This window comes from Mauremys reevesii, linkage group 2, assembly GCF_016161935.1.
Source record: "Mauremys reevesii isolate NIE-2019 linkage group 2, ASM1616193v1, whole genome shotgun sequence".
In the NCBI taxonomy this organism is placed as follows: domain Eukaryota; kingdom Metazoa; phylum Chordata; order Testudines; family Geoemydidae; genus Mauremys; species Mauremys reevesii.
The window spans coordinates 255,452,956-255,469,843 of NC_052624.1; the positions used below are offsets into that span (position 1 = coordinate 255,452,956).

At 41.5% G+C, this 16,888-nt stretch overlaps 1 protein-coding gene and 1 long non-coding RNA gene across 4 annotated transcripts in view; one reads left to right on the plus strand and one right to left on the minus strand.

The window, feature by feature from the left end:
• The window catches only part of ANGPT1 (angiopoietin 1), a 275,560-nt gene that overhangs the window by 177,246 nt on the left and 81,426 nt on the right, over nucleotides 1–16,888 (minus strand). The gene's annotated exons all lie outside the window — the stretch shown is intronic.
• On the plus strand, nucleotides 2,837–12,003 carry LOC120398676. Its single transcript, XR_005594624.1, has 3 exons — nucleotides 2,837–2,868; nucleotides 6,062–6,159; nucleotides 11,943–12,003. It is a non-coding gene; the product is annotated as an uncharacterized LOC120398676 (long non-coding RNA).

Genomic DNA, 16,888 nt, shown 5'->3' on the forward strand with positions numbered 1-16,888 from the left:
CTGACTCCAAAGTCTCTGGGGTCTCATCCCCAAGGAGGTCCATTCTATGCAGTGAATAAGAGAGAGATCCTGTGAAAAAAATGGTGAAATAGTATGGGATCATGTAATTAACAACTGCATCATAATGCATACACACAAAGGGATGGAATTATGATTGCCCAGGCAACTTTAATTCTGGAATTTCCTAACATTTGAGTGCTTGATCTTGCAACCTTAACAATATTCTTTGAACATAGTATTTTCATATGTAATTTCCTAAGGTTTTTTAAAAAGGTAACTGAAAAAAACCAGTATTATAGCTCTCAATTTTAAGTGTAACAAGTAAAAAAAATTATTCACTTCTAATGAACTAGTCAGAAAGCGGGGATTTGCATATACTTTCTGATTAACTCAGAGTTAAATACCAGTTTTCATTGAAATCAGCTGTTATTAAGAGATACGCCTTCACCTCTGTGACATGATTGGTTAACATTACTCCAGGCATCAATATTGATGGATTCTCTGGTGGTAAAGAGTAGACATGCTCAGACTCAACCCTGACAGTTTTCATGCAGTCATGACCCAGATTTTCTTCTTGTAGGTAAATGCACGTGTTAATAGTTACATACTGAAAATTTGTCCTTAATCTAGAATTCTAGACATTTATCTTGAGTCTGAATAAATAGTCTCCTTACACCATGCACATACATTCCCAGGTTTTGTATATAATTTCTTGCCATGACCCTATAGAAAGCATGGACATCTAACATACTGTAACTTGGATATTTCTGATGCACTGGTGCAAAATGAAAAATGTTCGTTCCCTACATTTAAAATATCTCCTTAAAACTGGGAGCTCCTTGGGTATACCAGAGCTCTGCTTAGCACATCTTGGTAGGATGGGGAGAGAAAATTAATGTTATACCACCTTTACACAGACACACATGCCCCGGTCCTGTGGGCAGCTGGGGATCAGTTTAGCCCCAGAGAAAGTTAGAGCAGCCCCCAAGCTGCTTTAATGTAGGCTAGTTTGTAATAGTGCTCTAGGGGCTATTACACTAGTGAGGATTGCCAAATCAAACATGCCTGGATAGAAAGCTGGCTAGATTGTCAGGCTCAATGGGTAGTGATCAACGGCTCGATGTCTAGTTGGCAGCTGGTATCAAGCGAAGTACCCCAGGGATTGGTCCTGGGGCTGGTTTTGTTCAACATTTTTATTCATGATCTGGATGATGCACCCTCAGCAAGTTTGCAGATGACACTAAGATGGGGAGAGAAGTAGATTGGCTGGAGGGTAGGGATAGGGTCCAGAGTGACCTAGACAAATTGGAGGTTTAGGCCAAAAAAAACCTGATGAAGTTCAACAAGGACAAGTGCAGAGTCCTGCACTTAGGAAGGAAGAATCCCATGCACTGCTACAGGTTGGGGATCGACTGGCAACCAACTGTCTATGCGGCAGTTCTGCAGAAAAGGATCAGGGGAGTACAGTGGATGAGAAGCTGGGTATGAGTCAGCACTGTGCCCTTGTTGCCAAGAAGGCATATTAGGCTATATTAGTAGGAGCATTGCCAGCAGATAGAGAGAAGTGATTATTTTCCTCTATTTGGCACTGGTGTGGCCACATTTGGAGTATTGCGTCCAGTTTTGGGCCCCCCACTACAGAAGGGATGTGGAAAAATTGCAGAGAGTCCAGTGGAGGGCAACAAAAATGATTAGGGGGCTGGGGCATATGACTTACGAGGAGAAGATGAGGGAACTAGGATTATTTAGTCTGCAGAAGAGAAGAGTGAGTGGGGATTTGATAGCAGCCTTCAACTACCTGAAAGGGGGAGGTCCAAAGAGGATGGAGCTAGGCTGTTCTCAGTGTTGGCAGATGACAGAACAAGGAACAATGATCTCAAGTTTCAGTGAGGGAGATATAGGTTGGATATTAGGAAACACAATTTCACTAGGAGGGTGGTGAAGCACTGGAATGCGTTACCTAAGGGAGGTGGTGGAATCCCCATCCGTAGAGATTTTTAAGGCCTAGTTTGACAAAGCCCTAGCTGGGATGATTTAGTTGGTGTTGGTCCTGCAGGGGATTGGACTAGATGACCTCCTGAGGTCTCTTCCAACCCTAATATGCTATGATTCTATGATCTCTCCATCACCTGCAGTATTGTGCTGTTTCTACACCAGCTGGGGGTGCCTCTATTCAATAGAATTCACCAGATGCCCCTTTATGGCCATTTTCAGTCCCCTGGGTGCTGCTGAATGCAGCCATAGGTATAAGTATTTGCTAGGTAGGATGCAGGCAGGGGTGAAAGTAAGGCGGTACGGTCTACCGGTAAAAAGTGCCCACCAGTACCAGCCTGTACCCAGCTGACTTTAATGTCTCTGCCTCTTTTGCACTCTCCTGTTGGCGACCCTGCCAGTATGAACCCGGCAGGACTGCCAACGGGGGTGGGGGAAAAAGGAACAGCTGCCCCAGGGCCAGCGATTTTAAAAGGCCCGGGACTTTGGCTCAGGGCCGCCCGGGGGGGATGCGGGGGCGGGGCAAGTGGGTCAGTTTGCCCCAGGCCCCGGGCTCCGCAGGGGCCCCCACGAGCATGGCTGAGGCTCCCTCCCCGGCCCCACAGCCCCGTCTCCTCCCGGAGCCTCAGCCCATCCAGCAGCATCCCGGACAGCTGCAGCGTGTCTTCGGCGGGGCCCCTGAGCCCCGCCCCGCTCAGAGCCGTGTGGTGAGGGGGCGGGGATGGGAGCTCCAGGCTCAGCGGAGGGAGCTGAGCTCCGTGTGGAGCTCCCAGCCCCGCCCCCTGACCACGCGGCTCTGAGCAGGGAGGGGCTCAGGCCTCGCCGGAGACACGCTGCCTCTGTCGAGCGAAGCTCCTGGATGCGCTGAGGCTCCGGGTGAGGGGGGAGCCCGGGGTAAGGGGCCAGGGCTGGGGGGGTTGGCTAAGGGGCAGCGACTCCCGGGGACAGGGAGGGGGCAGAGGTGGGGGGCGGTCAGGGGACAGGGAATGGGAGGATTGGATCGTGGGTGTTCCGGGGGGGTCTGTCAGGACTCAGCGAGGGGGTGATGGGGTTGGGGCAGTCAGGGGACAGGAGCAGTGGTGGAGTCCTGGGGTGGTGGTGGAGGGTCTCTGGGGGACGGTGAGGAGACAAGGAGCAGGATGGGTTGGGGATTCTAAGGGGAATGGGCAGTCGGGGGGCAGGAAGTGGGTGGGGGTCGGATAGGTGGCAGGGCTAGGCTGTTTGGGAGGCACAGCCTTCCCCACCCTAAAGCTCATTCAGCAGTTTGAGGCTTGCAGAAGAGCCAAGCTGTTAGCTTTTCCATTAGGGCTACCATCCCTTTCACTTCTCAAATGCCAAATTATAGTCTACATTTAATTTCAGTGCCATAGGGAGATTCATGTCAGGGGAGGGTAGCTTCATTTAAAATTAGCCGCTTTAGATTAACCGTGATAGAGCCATGGGGGAGGGATCACAGGAGAAGAGCAATATCCTACACAACCTACCTCCTTCCCAACCCTACCAAGGGAGACCCCCCCACACACATTTCCTGAGGCTCCAGAGGGGTTAATTCAGTGGTTCTCAAACTTTTGTCCTGGTGACCCCTTTCACATAGCAAACCTGTGAGTGTGACACAGGTTTAAATTAAAAACACTTTTTTATATATTTAACACTATTATAAATGCTGGAGGCAAAGCAGGGTTTGAGGTGGAGGCTGACAGCTCACGTCCCCCAGTAATAACCTCATGACCCCCTGAGCGGTCCCGACCCCCAGTTTGAGAACCTCTGGGGTAATTTAATTTTAACACCCTATGTCCATTCACATGCATGTGCTATTTTGAGCATTTCAGTTTTCACAACATAGGCTCATCCCAGATTTGGAACAAGCTCAAATGCTCAGCTCATGAAGTATGTACATAAGCTATACTAAAGACAAACCCACAGTAACCGTCTCCAGTTTGTGAGGGACACCATGGAGCCAGTCTCTAGGAAACACATAAATGCATGGAGGTTAAGTCCATTAATGGCTAATAGCCAGGATGGGTAAGGAATGGTGTCCCTAGCCTCTATTTGTCAGAGTGGATATGGATGGCAGGAGAGAGATCACTTGATCATTACCTGTTAGGTTTACTCCCTCTGGGGCACTCGGCATTGGCCATTGTCGGTAGATAGGATACTGGGCTGGATGGACCTTTGGTTTGACCCAGCATGGCTGTTCTTATATTCTAACCTAAATGAACCCAAAGTTATGGAGACAGATATGAGTCAAGGAAGCCAGCAGAGTATCAGAAACCTGGAAAAATCTCTGACTGGATGGGCTCAGGCGTTTGGTCACAAGCTGAGGTGGTTCAAAAAGTTTTGGATTTTTTTTTAAGCAGAATTTTTTTATTGTTTCTTTAAACAATCAAACACAGCAAGCAGCAGATATTTGGCCCCACACTTCTGAAACCCCAAACCATATTCAGGTTATGGCAGACTAATTTCAGCTTTTCAATTAAAAAGACCACAACAAATTTTGAAGGAAAGCAGACGTTGTCCGTGATTTTTTTCTGCTTTTTAAAAACCCCGAGTTTTCGATCCAGAAACAGTTTTGACGGCACATATTTGTCCAACCCTTTTAATGAGCTTTAGTGCCTTTTAGCACTAGCTGATGCTGAGAATCAGTGATACCTTGTAAAGAAGTTTTCTCAAAACTGGATTTGTGCCGAGATGCAGAAGGTTTATTTTTCCCAGGGCCACCCATGGGGCGGGGGGGGGTGTGGAGCAAATGGGGCAATTTGCACCGGGCCCCGCAGGGGCACCCACAAGAATATAGTATTGTAATTTTTTTTTATGGAAGGGCCCCCGAAATTGCTTTGCCCCAGGCCCCCTGAATCCTCTGGGCGGCCCTGCTTTGGCTGCTGCCACCGCTGGAGCCCAGGGTGGCGTGGGCCAGGCAGCGTGAAAGGGCTGGCTGGGAGACGCTGATCCTCAGCCCTGCCCTTTTCACCCGAGGCCCCACCCCTTCTGGGGGCCAGAGCTGGACCCCGTACCAGTAAGTCTTTGGCTTTACTTTCACCCCTGGATGCAGATGTGAGTTAAGGCAGCCAGACAAAAGCCTACAGGTCTTAAAGCTTGTAGGACAATAACTTAACCAAAGTAATTGAAGCCTAAAGCCTAAAAGGAGCATAAGCAACTAACCAAGAGTGGCCCACATCACAAGATGTCACAAGACAGAATGTTGTAACAAACAGTATGGTTAAACTGCTGATGGGTAACCCCAAAATATCAGCTGATGCTAGTTTTGTATCTTTTAAGATAAGAACATCAGCAGATGTTCAACTGAAAAAAATGCTATTATAACCAATTGACATATATGCCAATAAGCTTCAGGTAAATGACATAATAAATTATGACTGGAGAACACGCCAATATTGTTAGGGTGAGGAAGTTTAGACATGGATAGTGGGGCAGCCATATAAGCCTATAAAAGGGCTAGCCTAAGCCAAAGGGATTTTCCTGGCATGACAAAGGTAGGACAAATCCATCACTCGTCTCACCAGTTTTAGGTCCCCCCAAAGGAGAGTTGGGGACATTTGTATTATATTGGTTAGCAAACTGTGCTAACAAAACCATTACAAATTCAGAAGGTCTTTCCTAAGTGTGAGGGACTTTCCTGTGTACAGTGGAATCCTCATCCCAGTAATAACTCTGGGACTGATCTCAAGGCATGAGAATCCTGCCAAATCACAGAATGTTAAATTGGACACACTGATTCATGGGTAACATGGAGCAGGGTCATTGCAAATAGTAAACTGTGGAAAAAAACCAAAAGAAAACACTGATTTTAGTGACAATTTAAACCAAGACAAAAGCATACTTCGGCTCTCGCTGTGAAATTGTTCACAATGACTCTGGGGTTAGCATCCCATTGAGCAAGCAAAATGAACACAGTTATTGAATAATAGGGACAGATTCAGGACTCTCGCTACAGAAAACCTTGAGACATTGAAGAAAAAGACCTATTTTTTTACTGATGGCTGAAAAGTTTTTAACATTTCTTTGAGAAAAACATTGCTATTTGGAACTTGCTTCTCTTTCTCTTTATTAGGATCAGTTTGACATGTTTTCTACACATCGGTTGGGCCATGTCTTTTCCAAGGGTCTGCTGAAGCTCAATACAGTTTAGCATCGTGTTCTGAAGTTGAGGTAATTTGCGTTTACATGGTTCATTTGCTTTCATGGCATGTGACAATGTGTTGGTCTAGTGAAGCAAACTTCTTTTTCCCCCCAAACCAGAAGTCACTGTCAAAATATTGTAAATTGAGCTGTAGTTCATTAGAGACATTGTCCTCATTAAAACACTTATGTATTTGCTATAATAGAATACACATGGACACATTTAAAGAATCTGCTGAAACTGAGCACGATATAATAAACATGTTTAATTTAGAAAGATGTACACAGTAACTGTTTACAGAAATACATAGTTTCCCCTTAACCATCTAAAAACACACTAACTATGATGCATTTAATGAGGACTTTGGGGGAATTTCTGCCCTCCTCAGATACCCTTACAAATGAAACAAAAATAGATTAACTTTCCACACTATTATTTCTTTCCTAGAACAAAGTTATTTTTTGTTTTTATTAAGCAGGCAATAGTGTTTAGTGGAATAATGTTGAGGAATTTGGGCCACAGCGTGCCTGGAGTTAAGTCCCATAACATATTTTTGTCTTTTTTAAACATTATGTACCAGATTCATCCCTGGCGTAACTCTGTGGACTTTATAAGAATTGCACCAGGATGCATTTGGTCCAAATAATCCATTTTGGTTGTGTTTTATTTTTTGTTGAAAATCCCCATGAGCTCACCTCTCCCCTTCAGCAGAAGTAGGAGTAACTGAGGCAGAGAGCATGTAATGGAGGGCAGCTTCTCTGCAGCATTCCCCTCCTTGACCCTGAGTCCATAGAGGTCTCTCCTTTGCAGGACTACAGGTTAAGATGGGCTATGCAGGGGTATGGCCAGGGGAGCAGCTACTCTCCAAGGCAACTCCCCTGGGGACCACGTAAATATCAGATCATATATTCATGGGGAGTTACTGTAGCTTCAAGCCATAGTAATGATCTCTGCATGCCTGTACCTTTTGGGCAGGGGTGGGGGAACCTTTGGGCAAGGATGAGCAGGGATGGTAATGGCAAAATGGTTCCCATGCCATAAGAAGAGAATCATAGAAGTGCAGGACTGGACCTCAGTAGGTCATGTAGTCTAGTCCCCTGCACTCAAGTAGGACTAAGTGATAACTAGACCATTCCTGACAGGAGTTTGTCCAACCTATTCTTAAAAATCTCCTGTAATGGAGATTCCACACCCTCCCTTGGCAATTTGTTCCAGTACTTAACCACCCACAGCTAGGAATTGTTTCCTAATGTCCAACCTAAACCTTCCTTGCTGCAATTTAAGCCCGTTTCTTCTTGTTCTATCCTCAGAGGGTAAAGAGAAAAAATGTTCACCCTCCTCCTTGTAACAACATTTTATGTACTTGAAAACTGTTATGTCCCCTCTCAGTCTTCTCTTCTCCCGACTAAATAAAACCCAATTTTTTCAATCTTTCCTCACAGGTTATGTTTTCTAGACCCTTAACCATTTTTGTTGCTCTTCTCTGGACTTTCTCCAATTTGAGAAGTGGAGGACCAGGAAATATCTCCTGATGCTGGACTCTAGGACCAGAGAGATCTGTCAGTAGATCCGCAAACTGTGCAAAGTTTACAGTCCCTGCCCAATGCTTGCTTCAATCCTCTCACCAAAGACGGGAAGCAGGCAAAAGACAATGTGTGAATTCAGTCTTGTGGAGGCTTTAGGGTAGCCACTATTGTGCTCTACAAAAACTTCCTGGCCCGGTCTCCACAATTAGGCTGTGTTTACTGCCCCACTTTGCACTGTGCAGTAGAGGGGGTATAGATCCTGACAATTATGTTCCATATTAATTTTTAAAACAGTTTTTCAGACACCTATACATTTTTTAAAAATTGAGAACCAAGCAATAAAACTACATAGTTGCAAGATTTGCATGATGCTCTAAGGTTTCAAAAGGGACTTATGATTTTGCGTGCCTTTATTTTTGGGTACCCAACCTGAGAGTCTTTTAAGGGCCTTATTTTCAGAAACTGCTTGCACCTACCTTCTGATGGCCAGCCTCCTTTAAGCCATTTAAGGTAGGACATACAAAAATCACTAGTAACATTTGAAAATTGAAGCCTATGCTCCTGATTTTCAGAAGCGCGGAAGACCCAACAGTTCAGTTGAAGTCACAGAAACGTCTCTGAAAATCATGCTCTATATTGTTTTTCACCGCACAGATTTCACGCTTTTTGACTTGATGGGATCTTCTTTAAATTGTCCCAAACCAAAACCAGTACAAATTAAAAGAAAAATTAAAAGTTGCTTTAAAAATGCAGCTGAACTGTGTAATTTTCCCCCTGAGCTGATTAAAAAAATAGAGCTACACTATACATCTTTTTGGTTAAATTACAGTGAGTCTCTTAATTTTATGAATCATTTGGAGAAGTTGTAAGTGTGATTTGTGTGAGGTTGCAAATACTTTATATTTTATCTGTCACCACATTTAACCACAGCTGAGAATAATTTCATTGCTTATAATAAATTATACAGCATATTGTAAAATATTGTCAACAAGTTCCAGGTTTTGCCTTCCATTTTAAAAGCTTAAAGATTAATCCTGATGGCGATGATTCTGAATGTACTACACAGTGATAGTAAGCAATGAGTTGTTACACAATAAGATAGTTTCAGGATAGGCAAAGATTTTAAATGCTAAAAGGGACAGAAAATGCACTTTACAGTTAAGATCCCAAAAATGGACTCCAATGATCTAAAGTTTATTCCTGGCTGCACTATGGATTGTGTGTGTGACTTGGACAAGACAGCTAACCTCTGAATGCCACAGTTTTTCTGGCTGGAAAATGGGGAGTAATAAAATACTTTACTTGACAGGGGGAATGTGAAACTTCATTCATTCATGTTTGTAAAATGTGTGGAGATCTTAGATGGCAAACTGCTCTATATAAGTGTAAAATATTGTGGCTATTATAAAAATCATAAACTGAATATAGGACAATAAGGATACAATTTCTTTGTGAGTTCAGAACTTCAATTAAAACTAACAAGAATTGCAGAATGCACATGCATTGAGAGTGGGGCATGAGCATTATTTCTTTTTAAAAACCTGGAATTAAATTGGCAAACCCTAAAATGAAATTCTGACCCCATGGAAGTCATTGGGAGTTTTGCCATTGACTTCATTGGGAGGAATATTTCACCTCTTGTATTTTAATTAAATTAGAAAATATGAGTAAATTGTTATTTTTAAATCTGAGACACAATCAATCTCATCTTTTCCCTATCATATTTAACGTCAAAATGTGGCTATAACTGTCTATTCTTTGTACCAGGTTAAAATCTTTAAAATTATTATTGTGATTTCAAATCACCAGAATTAGCAGATGTGTTCATGCCTCCCACATGTTGTATTTAATGTACATTATTTAATTGTTCTGAATTGTCGTGTGTAAATGGTTTAACTTTGACCTCGCATGGTGTGAAAATCAAGTAAATAGGAAAATACTTAGTTACTTGCTTCGAGGAACCAGATTATTTTAAGGGATTATTATCTCGATTGGGCAAACATTTTGCTAAAGGAAGATAAAAAGCTGAAAAACAAGAATAAGAATCTTTGTGAGTGCTAAAAGGGACAGTTAGTTGGGAGAATCATTCTGCACAAGTGATTCTTTTCATCTTTATCATAGTATCTGGCTTGAAAGCCTCACCCACATTAGGTTTTTTTGTCAACATTTTTGCAGTGGGGAAACAGAGAGGCAAAACGTGCATGGCTTTGTGATTGGAATGAAGTATTAAAAGGGACATATTCATAAGAAGAAGATGCCAGAAAGATGATATTCATTGCTTCTCATCCTGGAGTTTCCACACTGCATCTGTTCCAATCTGAATTATACTGGCGTAAACACAGAGAATCTCTACTCAAATTAATACATTTTCCAGATTTATACTGATGTAATTTCATTCAGAATACGGCCCTTCATTTTCAGATTTTCTCTAACAAGTCCAAGTATTCATTTTCAGAACAGCACTGAACAGAGCTGCGACATATTACCGCACACTCATCATTCATCTACTTGTTTATTTCTCCACACAGTTAGGAGAGGTTTTTCTTATGCAGTCTGGTGCATTTCTCCCTTTAACATGAGCTAAATAAATCAGCTAAAGAATATTTTTCTTAATTAAAACAAAAACCAGGGCAGTGGATGAAAAGTTACAAATAGTTCTCTCTGAACTGGATGCCTTTAGTTCAATAGGGATAGCTTGCATAATCTTTTCTATATCAACAACATTCCATATGCATATTTCTCTCTAAAAAGAGAGGCAAACTCTCTCAGCTAAAAGGCAGGAAAGTGAGCCCAAGTACACAGCAATGCAGTGCATCCCTCTTTAAAATCTCAGTTATTGGCCTAGAACTATACATTGGTACTAGAGAGTCATAGTTCACTGAAGTCCAAGTCTGTTATTGTCAATTCATCCACATGGGCATGAAATAGGGCTGGTCAATTTCTTTCTGTTGAAACATTTTTTTTGTTTATGGAAAACTGGATTTTCAACAAAAAGAAAATTTCCATGAAGGATGTCTACTTTTGACTCTTTCTCAAAAAAACAAACACCTGACAACTGTAAAGTTTTAGTTGAAAACCCTAAAATTTCTTATTGGGAACTGCAATTTGAATGTCTGATGTCTTCATTCTCTATGTGTCAGGCTCCCTGGCAAGACTACATTTCCCATGCTGCTGAAAATTTGTGCTGAAGATATTCAGTCAGCATTTTCTCTCCCAAACATGCCCACAAGGTTTCCAGTTAATGACAGTCGTTGTTATAATCTGGACACCTATATACTGAAAACTAGATTGCATCTGACATTTACACCACAGTAAAACAGGCATCCAGTTCAGAGAGAACTATTTGAATCTGTGGAAAAACAGAACAGGGAAGGAGACTGAACTATCCTCTCTTCCTCTGAGATGGCCCCAGTAGGATAATGTTAAAACACACCGGTGCAGCTGTAGAGAAGACTGTGGGAACACGTACGCTGGTGGTGTCCAGGCAGTACTGTTCAGTGGCTGGACTTCAGAATCCATAACTGTCGGACTAGCATTTTGTCATATTCAGTCTTGGCCCTTTAAAATTCCCCCTTACTACCAGGGGATTTCCTGTCCTGTAGATTAATTTGAATGGCACTGAGTTCCAATAACAAGACATTCCTTTACTGTAGGACACAGTGATATTAAAAGGGTCTGGGTTTAAAGGGACAGCACATGAAAAAAGTAGGATTGGAGCTACTTGCCGTCCCCTGATACATTCCAGAAAGCAGTGCAGGTGGGATCATCTTTGTTAAAGGTCTGCAATTTTGGAATGCTTCCTTCTCTATGATCCAGACCCTGCTGAAGTCAACAGGAGTTTTTCCACAGATTCATTGTGAGCAGGATCAGGCCTTAAATACACCAGGGTTTGCCAGTGTCATCCTTCTTGGTGAGACTTAAGACATTTTTATTTTATTTTCAGTTTGTGAGTTTGTCAGAGGGGTTATTTAAGGATGACGAGTTAATGATTTTTAGATTGGCTCTAAGATTTGGTTTGGGGCCATATTGCTAAAGGAATTTTTTTTCCTAGTTGTACTTTTTTTTTATTAAGGTTCTCAGAAGCTTTCCTAGTAGGAACACCTTATAAAGTACCAAATCTATTAAAAGTTTTAGAAAAAATCCAAAAGCAACAACGTTTCTGTTATGCATGCATAAAAATGATTCTGATTTATGGTGGAAAGTGGTCTGTAAAATAGAAAGCTTGTACTGCAGTGCATATAATATTCTAAAAATAGTCTCACTGCAACTTTCTTGTACCCTTTCAGAATTACTTTATAGTGGGAGTGAAAACACGACAACATTGAAAACCACACTGCCATATCTAAGACTGAGGAAATCCAGTTTGGAGCTTAGCAAGAATTAAAATAAGATATTTGTTCTAAGACATATTTGTAATTTCTCGGCATGTTAACCTACTGGTCAGAGATAAAGAACAAAGAAAACCTTAGTGACTCAGGACAAGAGATTTTTGTTCATAAATTTAATATCTTCAGCATGATTTTTGGCAGCAATATAGTGAATGACAATGGTAAAGTGCCCTGTGAAAACTACAAAAAAATGTACCATACTTCACATAATTCCTAAAACATGCATGTCGTCGTTATATTTGTACCACAGTGACAAAGACATTTTCAGTCTTTCTCAATTCTGTTTTTGTGAAATACCCCAGAGGGTCAGAGGGCTAAGCTACTAAATGTTTCCAAGATGCGTGGGAGTGCAAAATGTTTATTTGCAATACTGAATCTAGGAACATGCTTTCTCATTCTAGATATCACAATACAGTTTTTTTTTCAATTTAGGGGAGGGAGGGTTGCAGTGAAAGGGCAAAAATGCTTAAAGTCTCCAAAAAGTTTATAAAGGTAAGAGCTGCTGTTTTTTTGAGGTGTCTGGTTAATACTAAAATGAATGCAATAAAGCTAGCTGTAAAGGTTTGGATTTCACAGCAATTCCTTCATTTCTCTCAGTGTTAAATTTTACAGCCCTTTTTATCTTGGCACATGTGGATGTGTTTTAAAAAGTATCCACTGGATGTGTAGAAAACAAACCGCCTTGAAAACTGTTCTTAGAGACAAAGCAGTAAGAACAGTATGTACCAACATGGTTGGAACGCATTAGGAGTATAGATATTTAGGGTCAAGTTATCTCCAATGCGGATTATGTAAGAAACTGAAATTCCATGGATTTTGACTCATTGAAATACTTTGGCTTTATTCTGTTGGGAGTATGTCACCATGTACTGCATAACTTGGGATGGGTACGACCCTCTAAACACATTGATGTCACGGGATCTAAACACCAGATACTTGTGGAACCCTCCAGGAGTGTAAACTAGATGTGTGGTTCATTAGAGAATGAGAGCCATTTCCTCTCAGTTCAACCCTAATAAAAACTCTGCAACACTGAAATGTTTCTCATAGCTGATGATACTGAACAATTTGCAGTCTTGTTATAGTGAGGTACAATTGTTATCACATACAAGTACTGTGAGCAATCTGTTATACATAGACCAAGCCTGCAAGCTGCCTCCTGCGAAGTGCTAAGCATCCTCCACCCAATAGGAGGCACCTGGCACCCTTGAGCATTGAACCTCTATATATTGGGGAAAAACAAACAAACAAACAAACAAACAAACAAAAACAACCAAAGGAGCCTTATTCAGCCCAAATGCACCTCCTACAGCAGCTGGCTGCCTTGGTCTCCACAAACTCTGGAAGGTCATTGCTAAATTATCTGCTTGTAAATTATCTGCTTTTTTAGAATTATCTGCTTGTAAAAAAAATAGAATTGAATTTTGACTCTTCTAAATATCATTAGTTTAGCAGGAAGTGGATAGGGAAGCAATATCACATGGGGCAGTGACATGCTTGGTTAGCAGAAATAAACATATTAACAATCCGCAAACTATGTGCTATCACAAATGGTGTTCTTTATCCTGAGAAGGGGACTACTAGAGCTGTACAAAAGCAGTGAACTTTTTTTATATTATTAAATGTGAATTTCATTTCATTCTGAGGGATTTTGCACCTCTGAATCTCTGGCTTTTCCAGAAATTTGGAAAAATGGCCACTGTTCTCCTTGAAAACATATAAATACATATCTGTATATTTTCATTGCAAATATTACTTTGCCCCCAATTATTTTCACCTGGAAACATGCTCTTTCTGCTGAAAAACTGGTCTATTTTTATTTTAAATGGTTCTATCTTTGAGAAAAAAATCCCCCAAATTTCCTGATTCTCTTTTTAAACAGATTATAGTCTTGCTCAGATTTGGAGATACTAGAGCATTTCTCTCTGCCACTAATGCCAGCCTAAGTTACCTGATTCTCCACATCTCTGACAAACATTTGTGCAATTTCTTCCATACTGCCCTTTACAAGGGGGAAAAGCTCCTTGTCAAAATCCATAAAGCCACCACTTTATTCTCTTTCAAGTCATTCTTCAAGCTCACCTGTGCCATACTGAAGTAATGTACATTCTGATAAAGGCTAGGCAGGTGGGGAGCTACCTCTGACTAGCTCAGAATTCCATACATCCTATTATATCTACTTGTTGTCCATTGGAACAACTTACCAATAGTCATGTTGGATTCTCCATCACTGTCAATTTTTAAATCAAGACTGGATGTTGTTCTAAAAGATATGCAGCTCTAGGAATTACTTTGGGGAAGTTCTATGGCCTGTTTTATACAGGAGGTCAGACTAGATGAGTCCCTTCTGGCCTTGGCATCTATGAATTTCCACAAACCAGCTCCAGCCACCCTGTGTGCTTCATCCGCCTATTACATTTTGTTCTTTAGACTGTAAGCTCTTTGGGGCAGAGACTATGATTTATTAAATGTTTGTACAGTGTCTAGCCCACTGGGGCAATAGTTGGTTGAGGTCTTTAGGTGCTATCTCAATATGTTAAAAAATAATAACATCTAGAAGGATCCTAAAGAAGGCAGGTCATTCATCATGTGCTCCAATGGTATGGATGGTTAGATATTGCTTGTCCTTGTGTTGCAAGCAAACACCACATCATTTGAGAAAGTGGTGTTGATGTCAAGTACATCCTTCATTGTGTCTGAGTTTTGGAATATATTATTTTTCATAGCTGGTGGAATTAGGAAGTACCAAATTAGGAAGACTGACTCTTTTGATTTATTTTCCCAGACAGCATGGCATGAATATCTCTAGGTGGCAACTTGAGCCACTTAATTAGACCAAGGGAATATTGTTGTGTCATCTATGTCTAACTTTTGTTATTGTTTGTGAGACCGGACAGATTGGTATAAGTTACAAACTGGACAAATTACAGGATAATTGTTGCATTTGTAATGAAATGCAAGAAAATCCTCAAGCCATGACAATGTATCAAGTGACACTGAACATTTCATACATCTCTCTAGGTAATTAGTAGCAGCCATGTGATGCTTGAAATGGTGTTACACAGTCCCTGATTACTGTCCCTTACTGGTGTCATTGGAATGACATCAGGGAACTTATTACATATGTTCAGCAAGTCTGCCAAAATTCCCAATATGGGAAATGCCACCCCTCCCCCACCCCTTCCCGGTAGGCTGTCTGTATGTGTCATTCAGAGAATAAATCTGAAGGGCTACAACCTGAATTAAGATCTCCCTGGCTGATAACGGTAGAGCTGACAGCTAGAGTGATGAAGAAGCTTGGCCACTGGGAAGCCTCTTTAGCAGATCATTGATGGAGGAAACACTTTTTCTATAGCAGCAGACAGTGATGTGAGAACAGTAGAGGGCTCTTTCCCATTCCCCTCCACACTGGGAAGCCACAGAGTATGATGATCCAAGGGCTGCAGAAAATCCTGTGGGAGTTACAGTTCCTGCACAAGGAACAGACAGGAATAGCTTTAAAATAGAGAGGATGAGGTCATTTGTTTGAGCTCTCTTCCCTGCCAAGTAGCTCCTCAACTTCCTGCTGAAGGCACTGTGTGCTGGGGGGTTGCCCTTGAATGGGTTGGCCAGGTGAGGCTTGTGTGGCCCAGAAGGCCACAGGAATTTCCTGTTGAATTGGCAGAGCAACATGCAGTATTTGACTATCCCCCTCATAAATGGACTCAGCACTTAACAGATAATGGTAGAAAAATTCTTTACAAAAAGCCAACATTTTCTAAATCCACTCAGTCACCAACACAAAGGTAAAAGTAGCTTGATTTTTTTCAAAGGCAACTGCAGCTCCCGTTGACTTCTGTGATCTCTGATAGCTGCCTAACTCTTTAGACAAATCAGGCCACTTTTATTTAGGTGTTGAAATAAAGCCATTTTTTTTTAAAAACAGCCGTTAGTGATTTTGCTTGCTTGAACTGAGACACTGTAGAGGGCCTCATTTTAAAAAAGAATAGCACCTGCCCCCTCAAAAATCAGACCCCTTTAAAATGTCTCAAATTGGGCACCCAGAAATTGACGCACTCAGAACCACTATTCACTTTTGAAATTCTTACTTATAAAGAGCCAAAGTTTGGGCTGCTAGATTTAAATTTTTTGGCCAAAAGCAAATGATACATTGCTGGAAAACTTTGGCGTGGTATATCTATTAATTTAACTCATCTCCTTTCAGTGATGAGAGAATTTAAAACAACTAACTGATTTGTAAGGCAGCTTTTTTTCCTCTGCAAAAGACCTTTGCGTGAGAGTTAACTTTTAAAGAGAAAAGTTTGTTGCTATAGCTACCCAGCGCTATCCACATAGGAAACTAAATATGAATATTTAAATAGAGGATAAGTGATTTAACCTAACCTGAAGTTTCCTCCAATGGCAGGAAAATCCATTCGAGGACAGATAAATTTTAATACTATAGAATCACAATTTAACAGCAATTACTTTGATTTTTCTCCACTTAGAAAAAGGATAGTCTCTCCTAGTAAATGAAAGCCTTTCACTATATTGGAATGTAATCAATGCCCTTGTTCAAGAGGCTCCATTTCTACATTGGGAAGAGTGAACTGATATCCACAGACAACTGCTCTCTACTACTACTTGGGGTAAGGCAGTATTTAACGATGACATGGTATCTCAGGAAAAAAGATAACTTTTCTACATGATGGCTGACAATTTTAGAGCATTCATAAATAACATGAACGAAAGGAGAAACAGGTACCCCTCCTTCATCCCTTTGCCACCGACCTGAAGGGCAAATTAAAAAGCTGCTTTGGAGATTGCACAAAGTTATTTCTTTTTAGGTTGTTAAAATTTGTTCC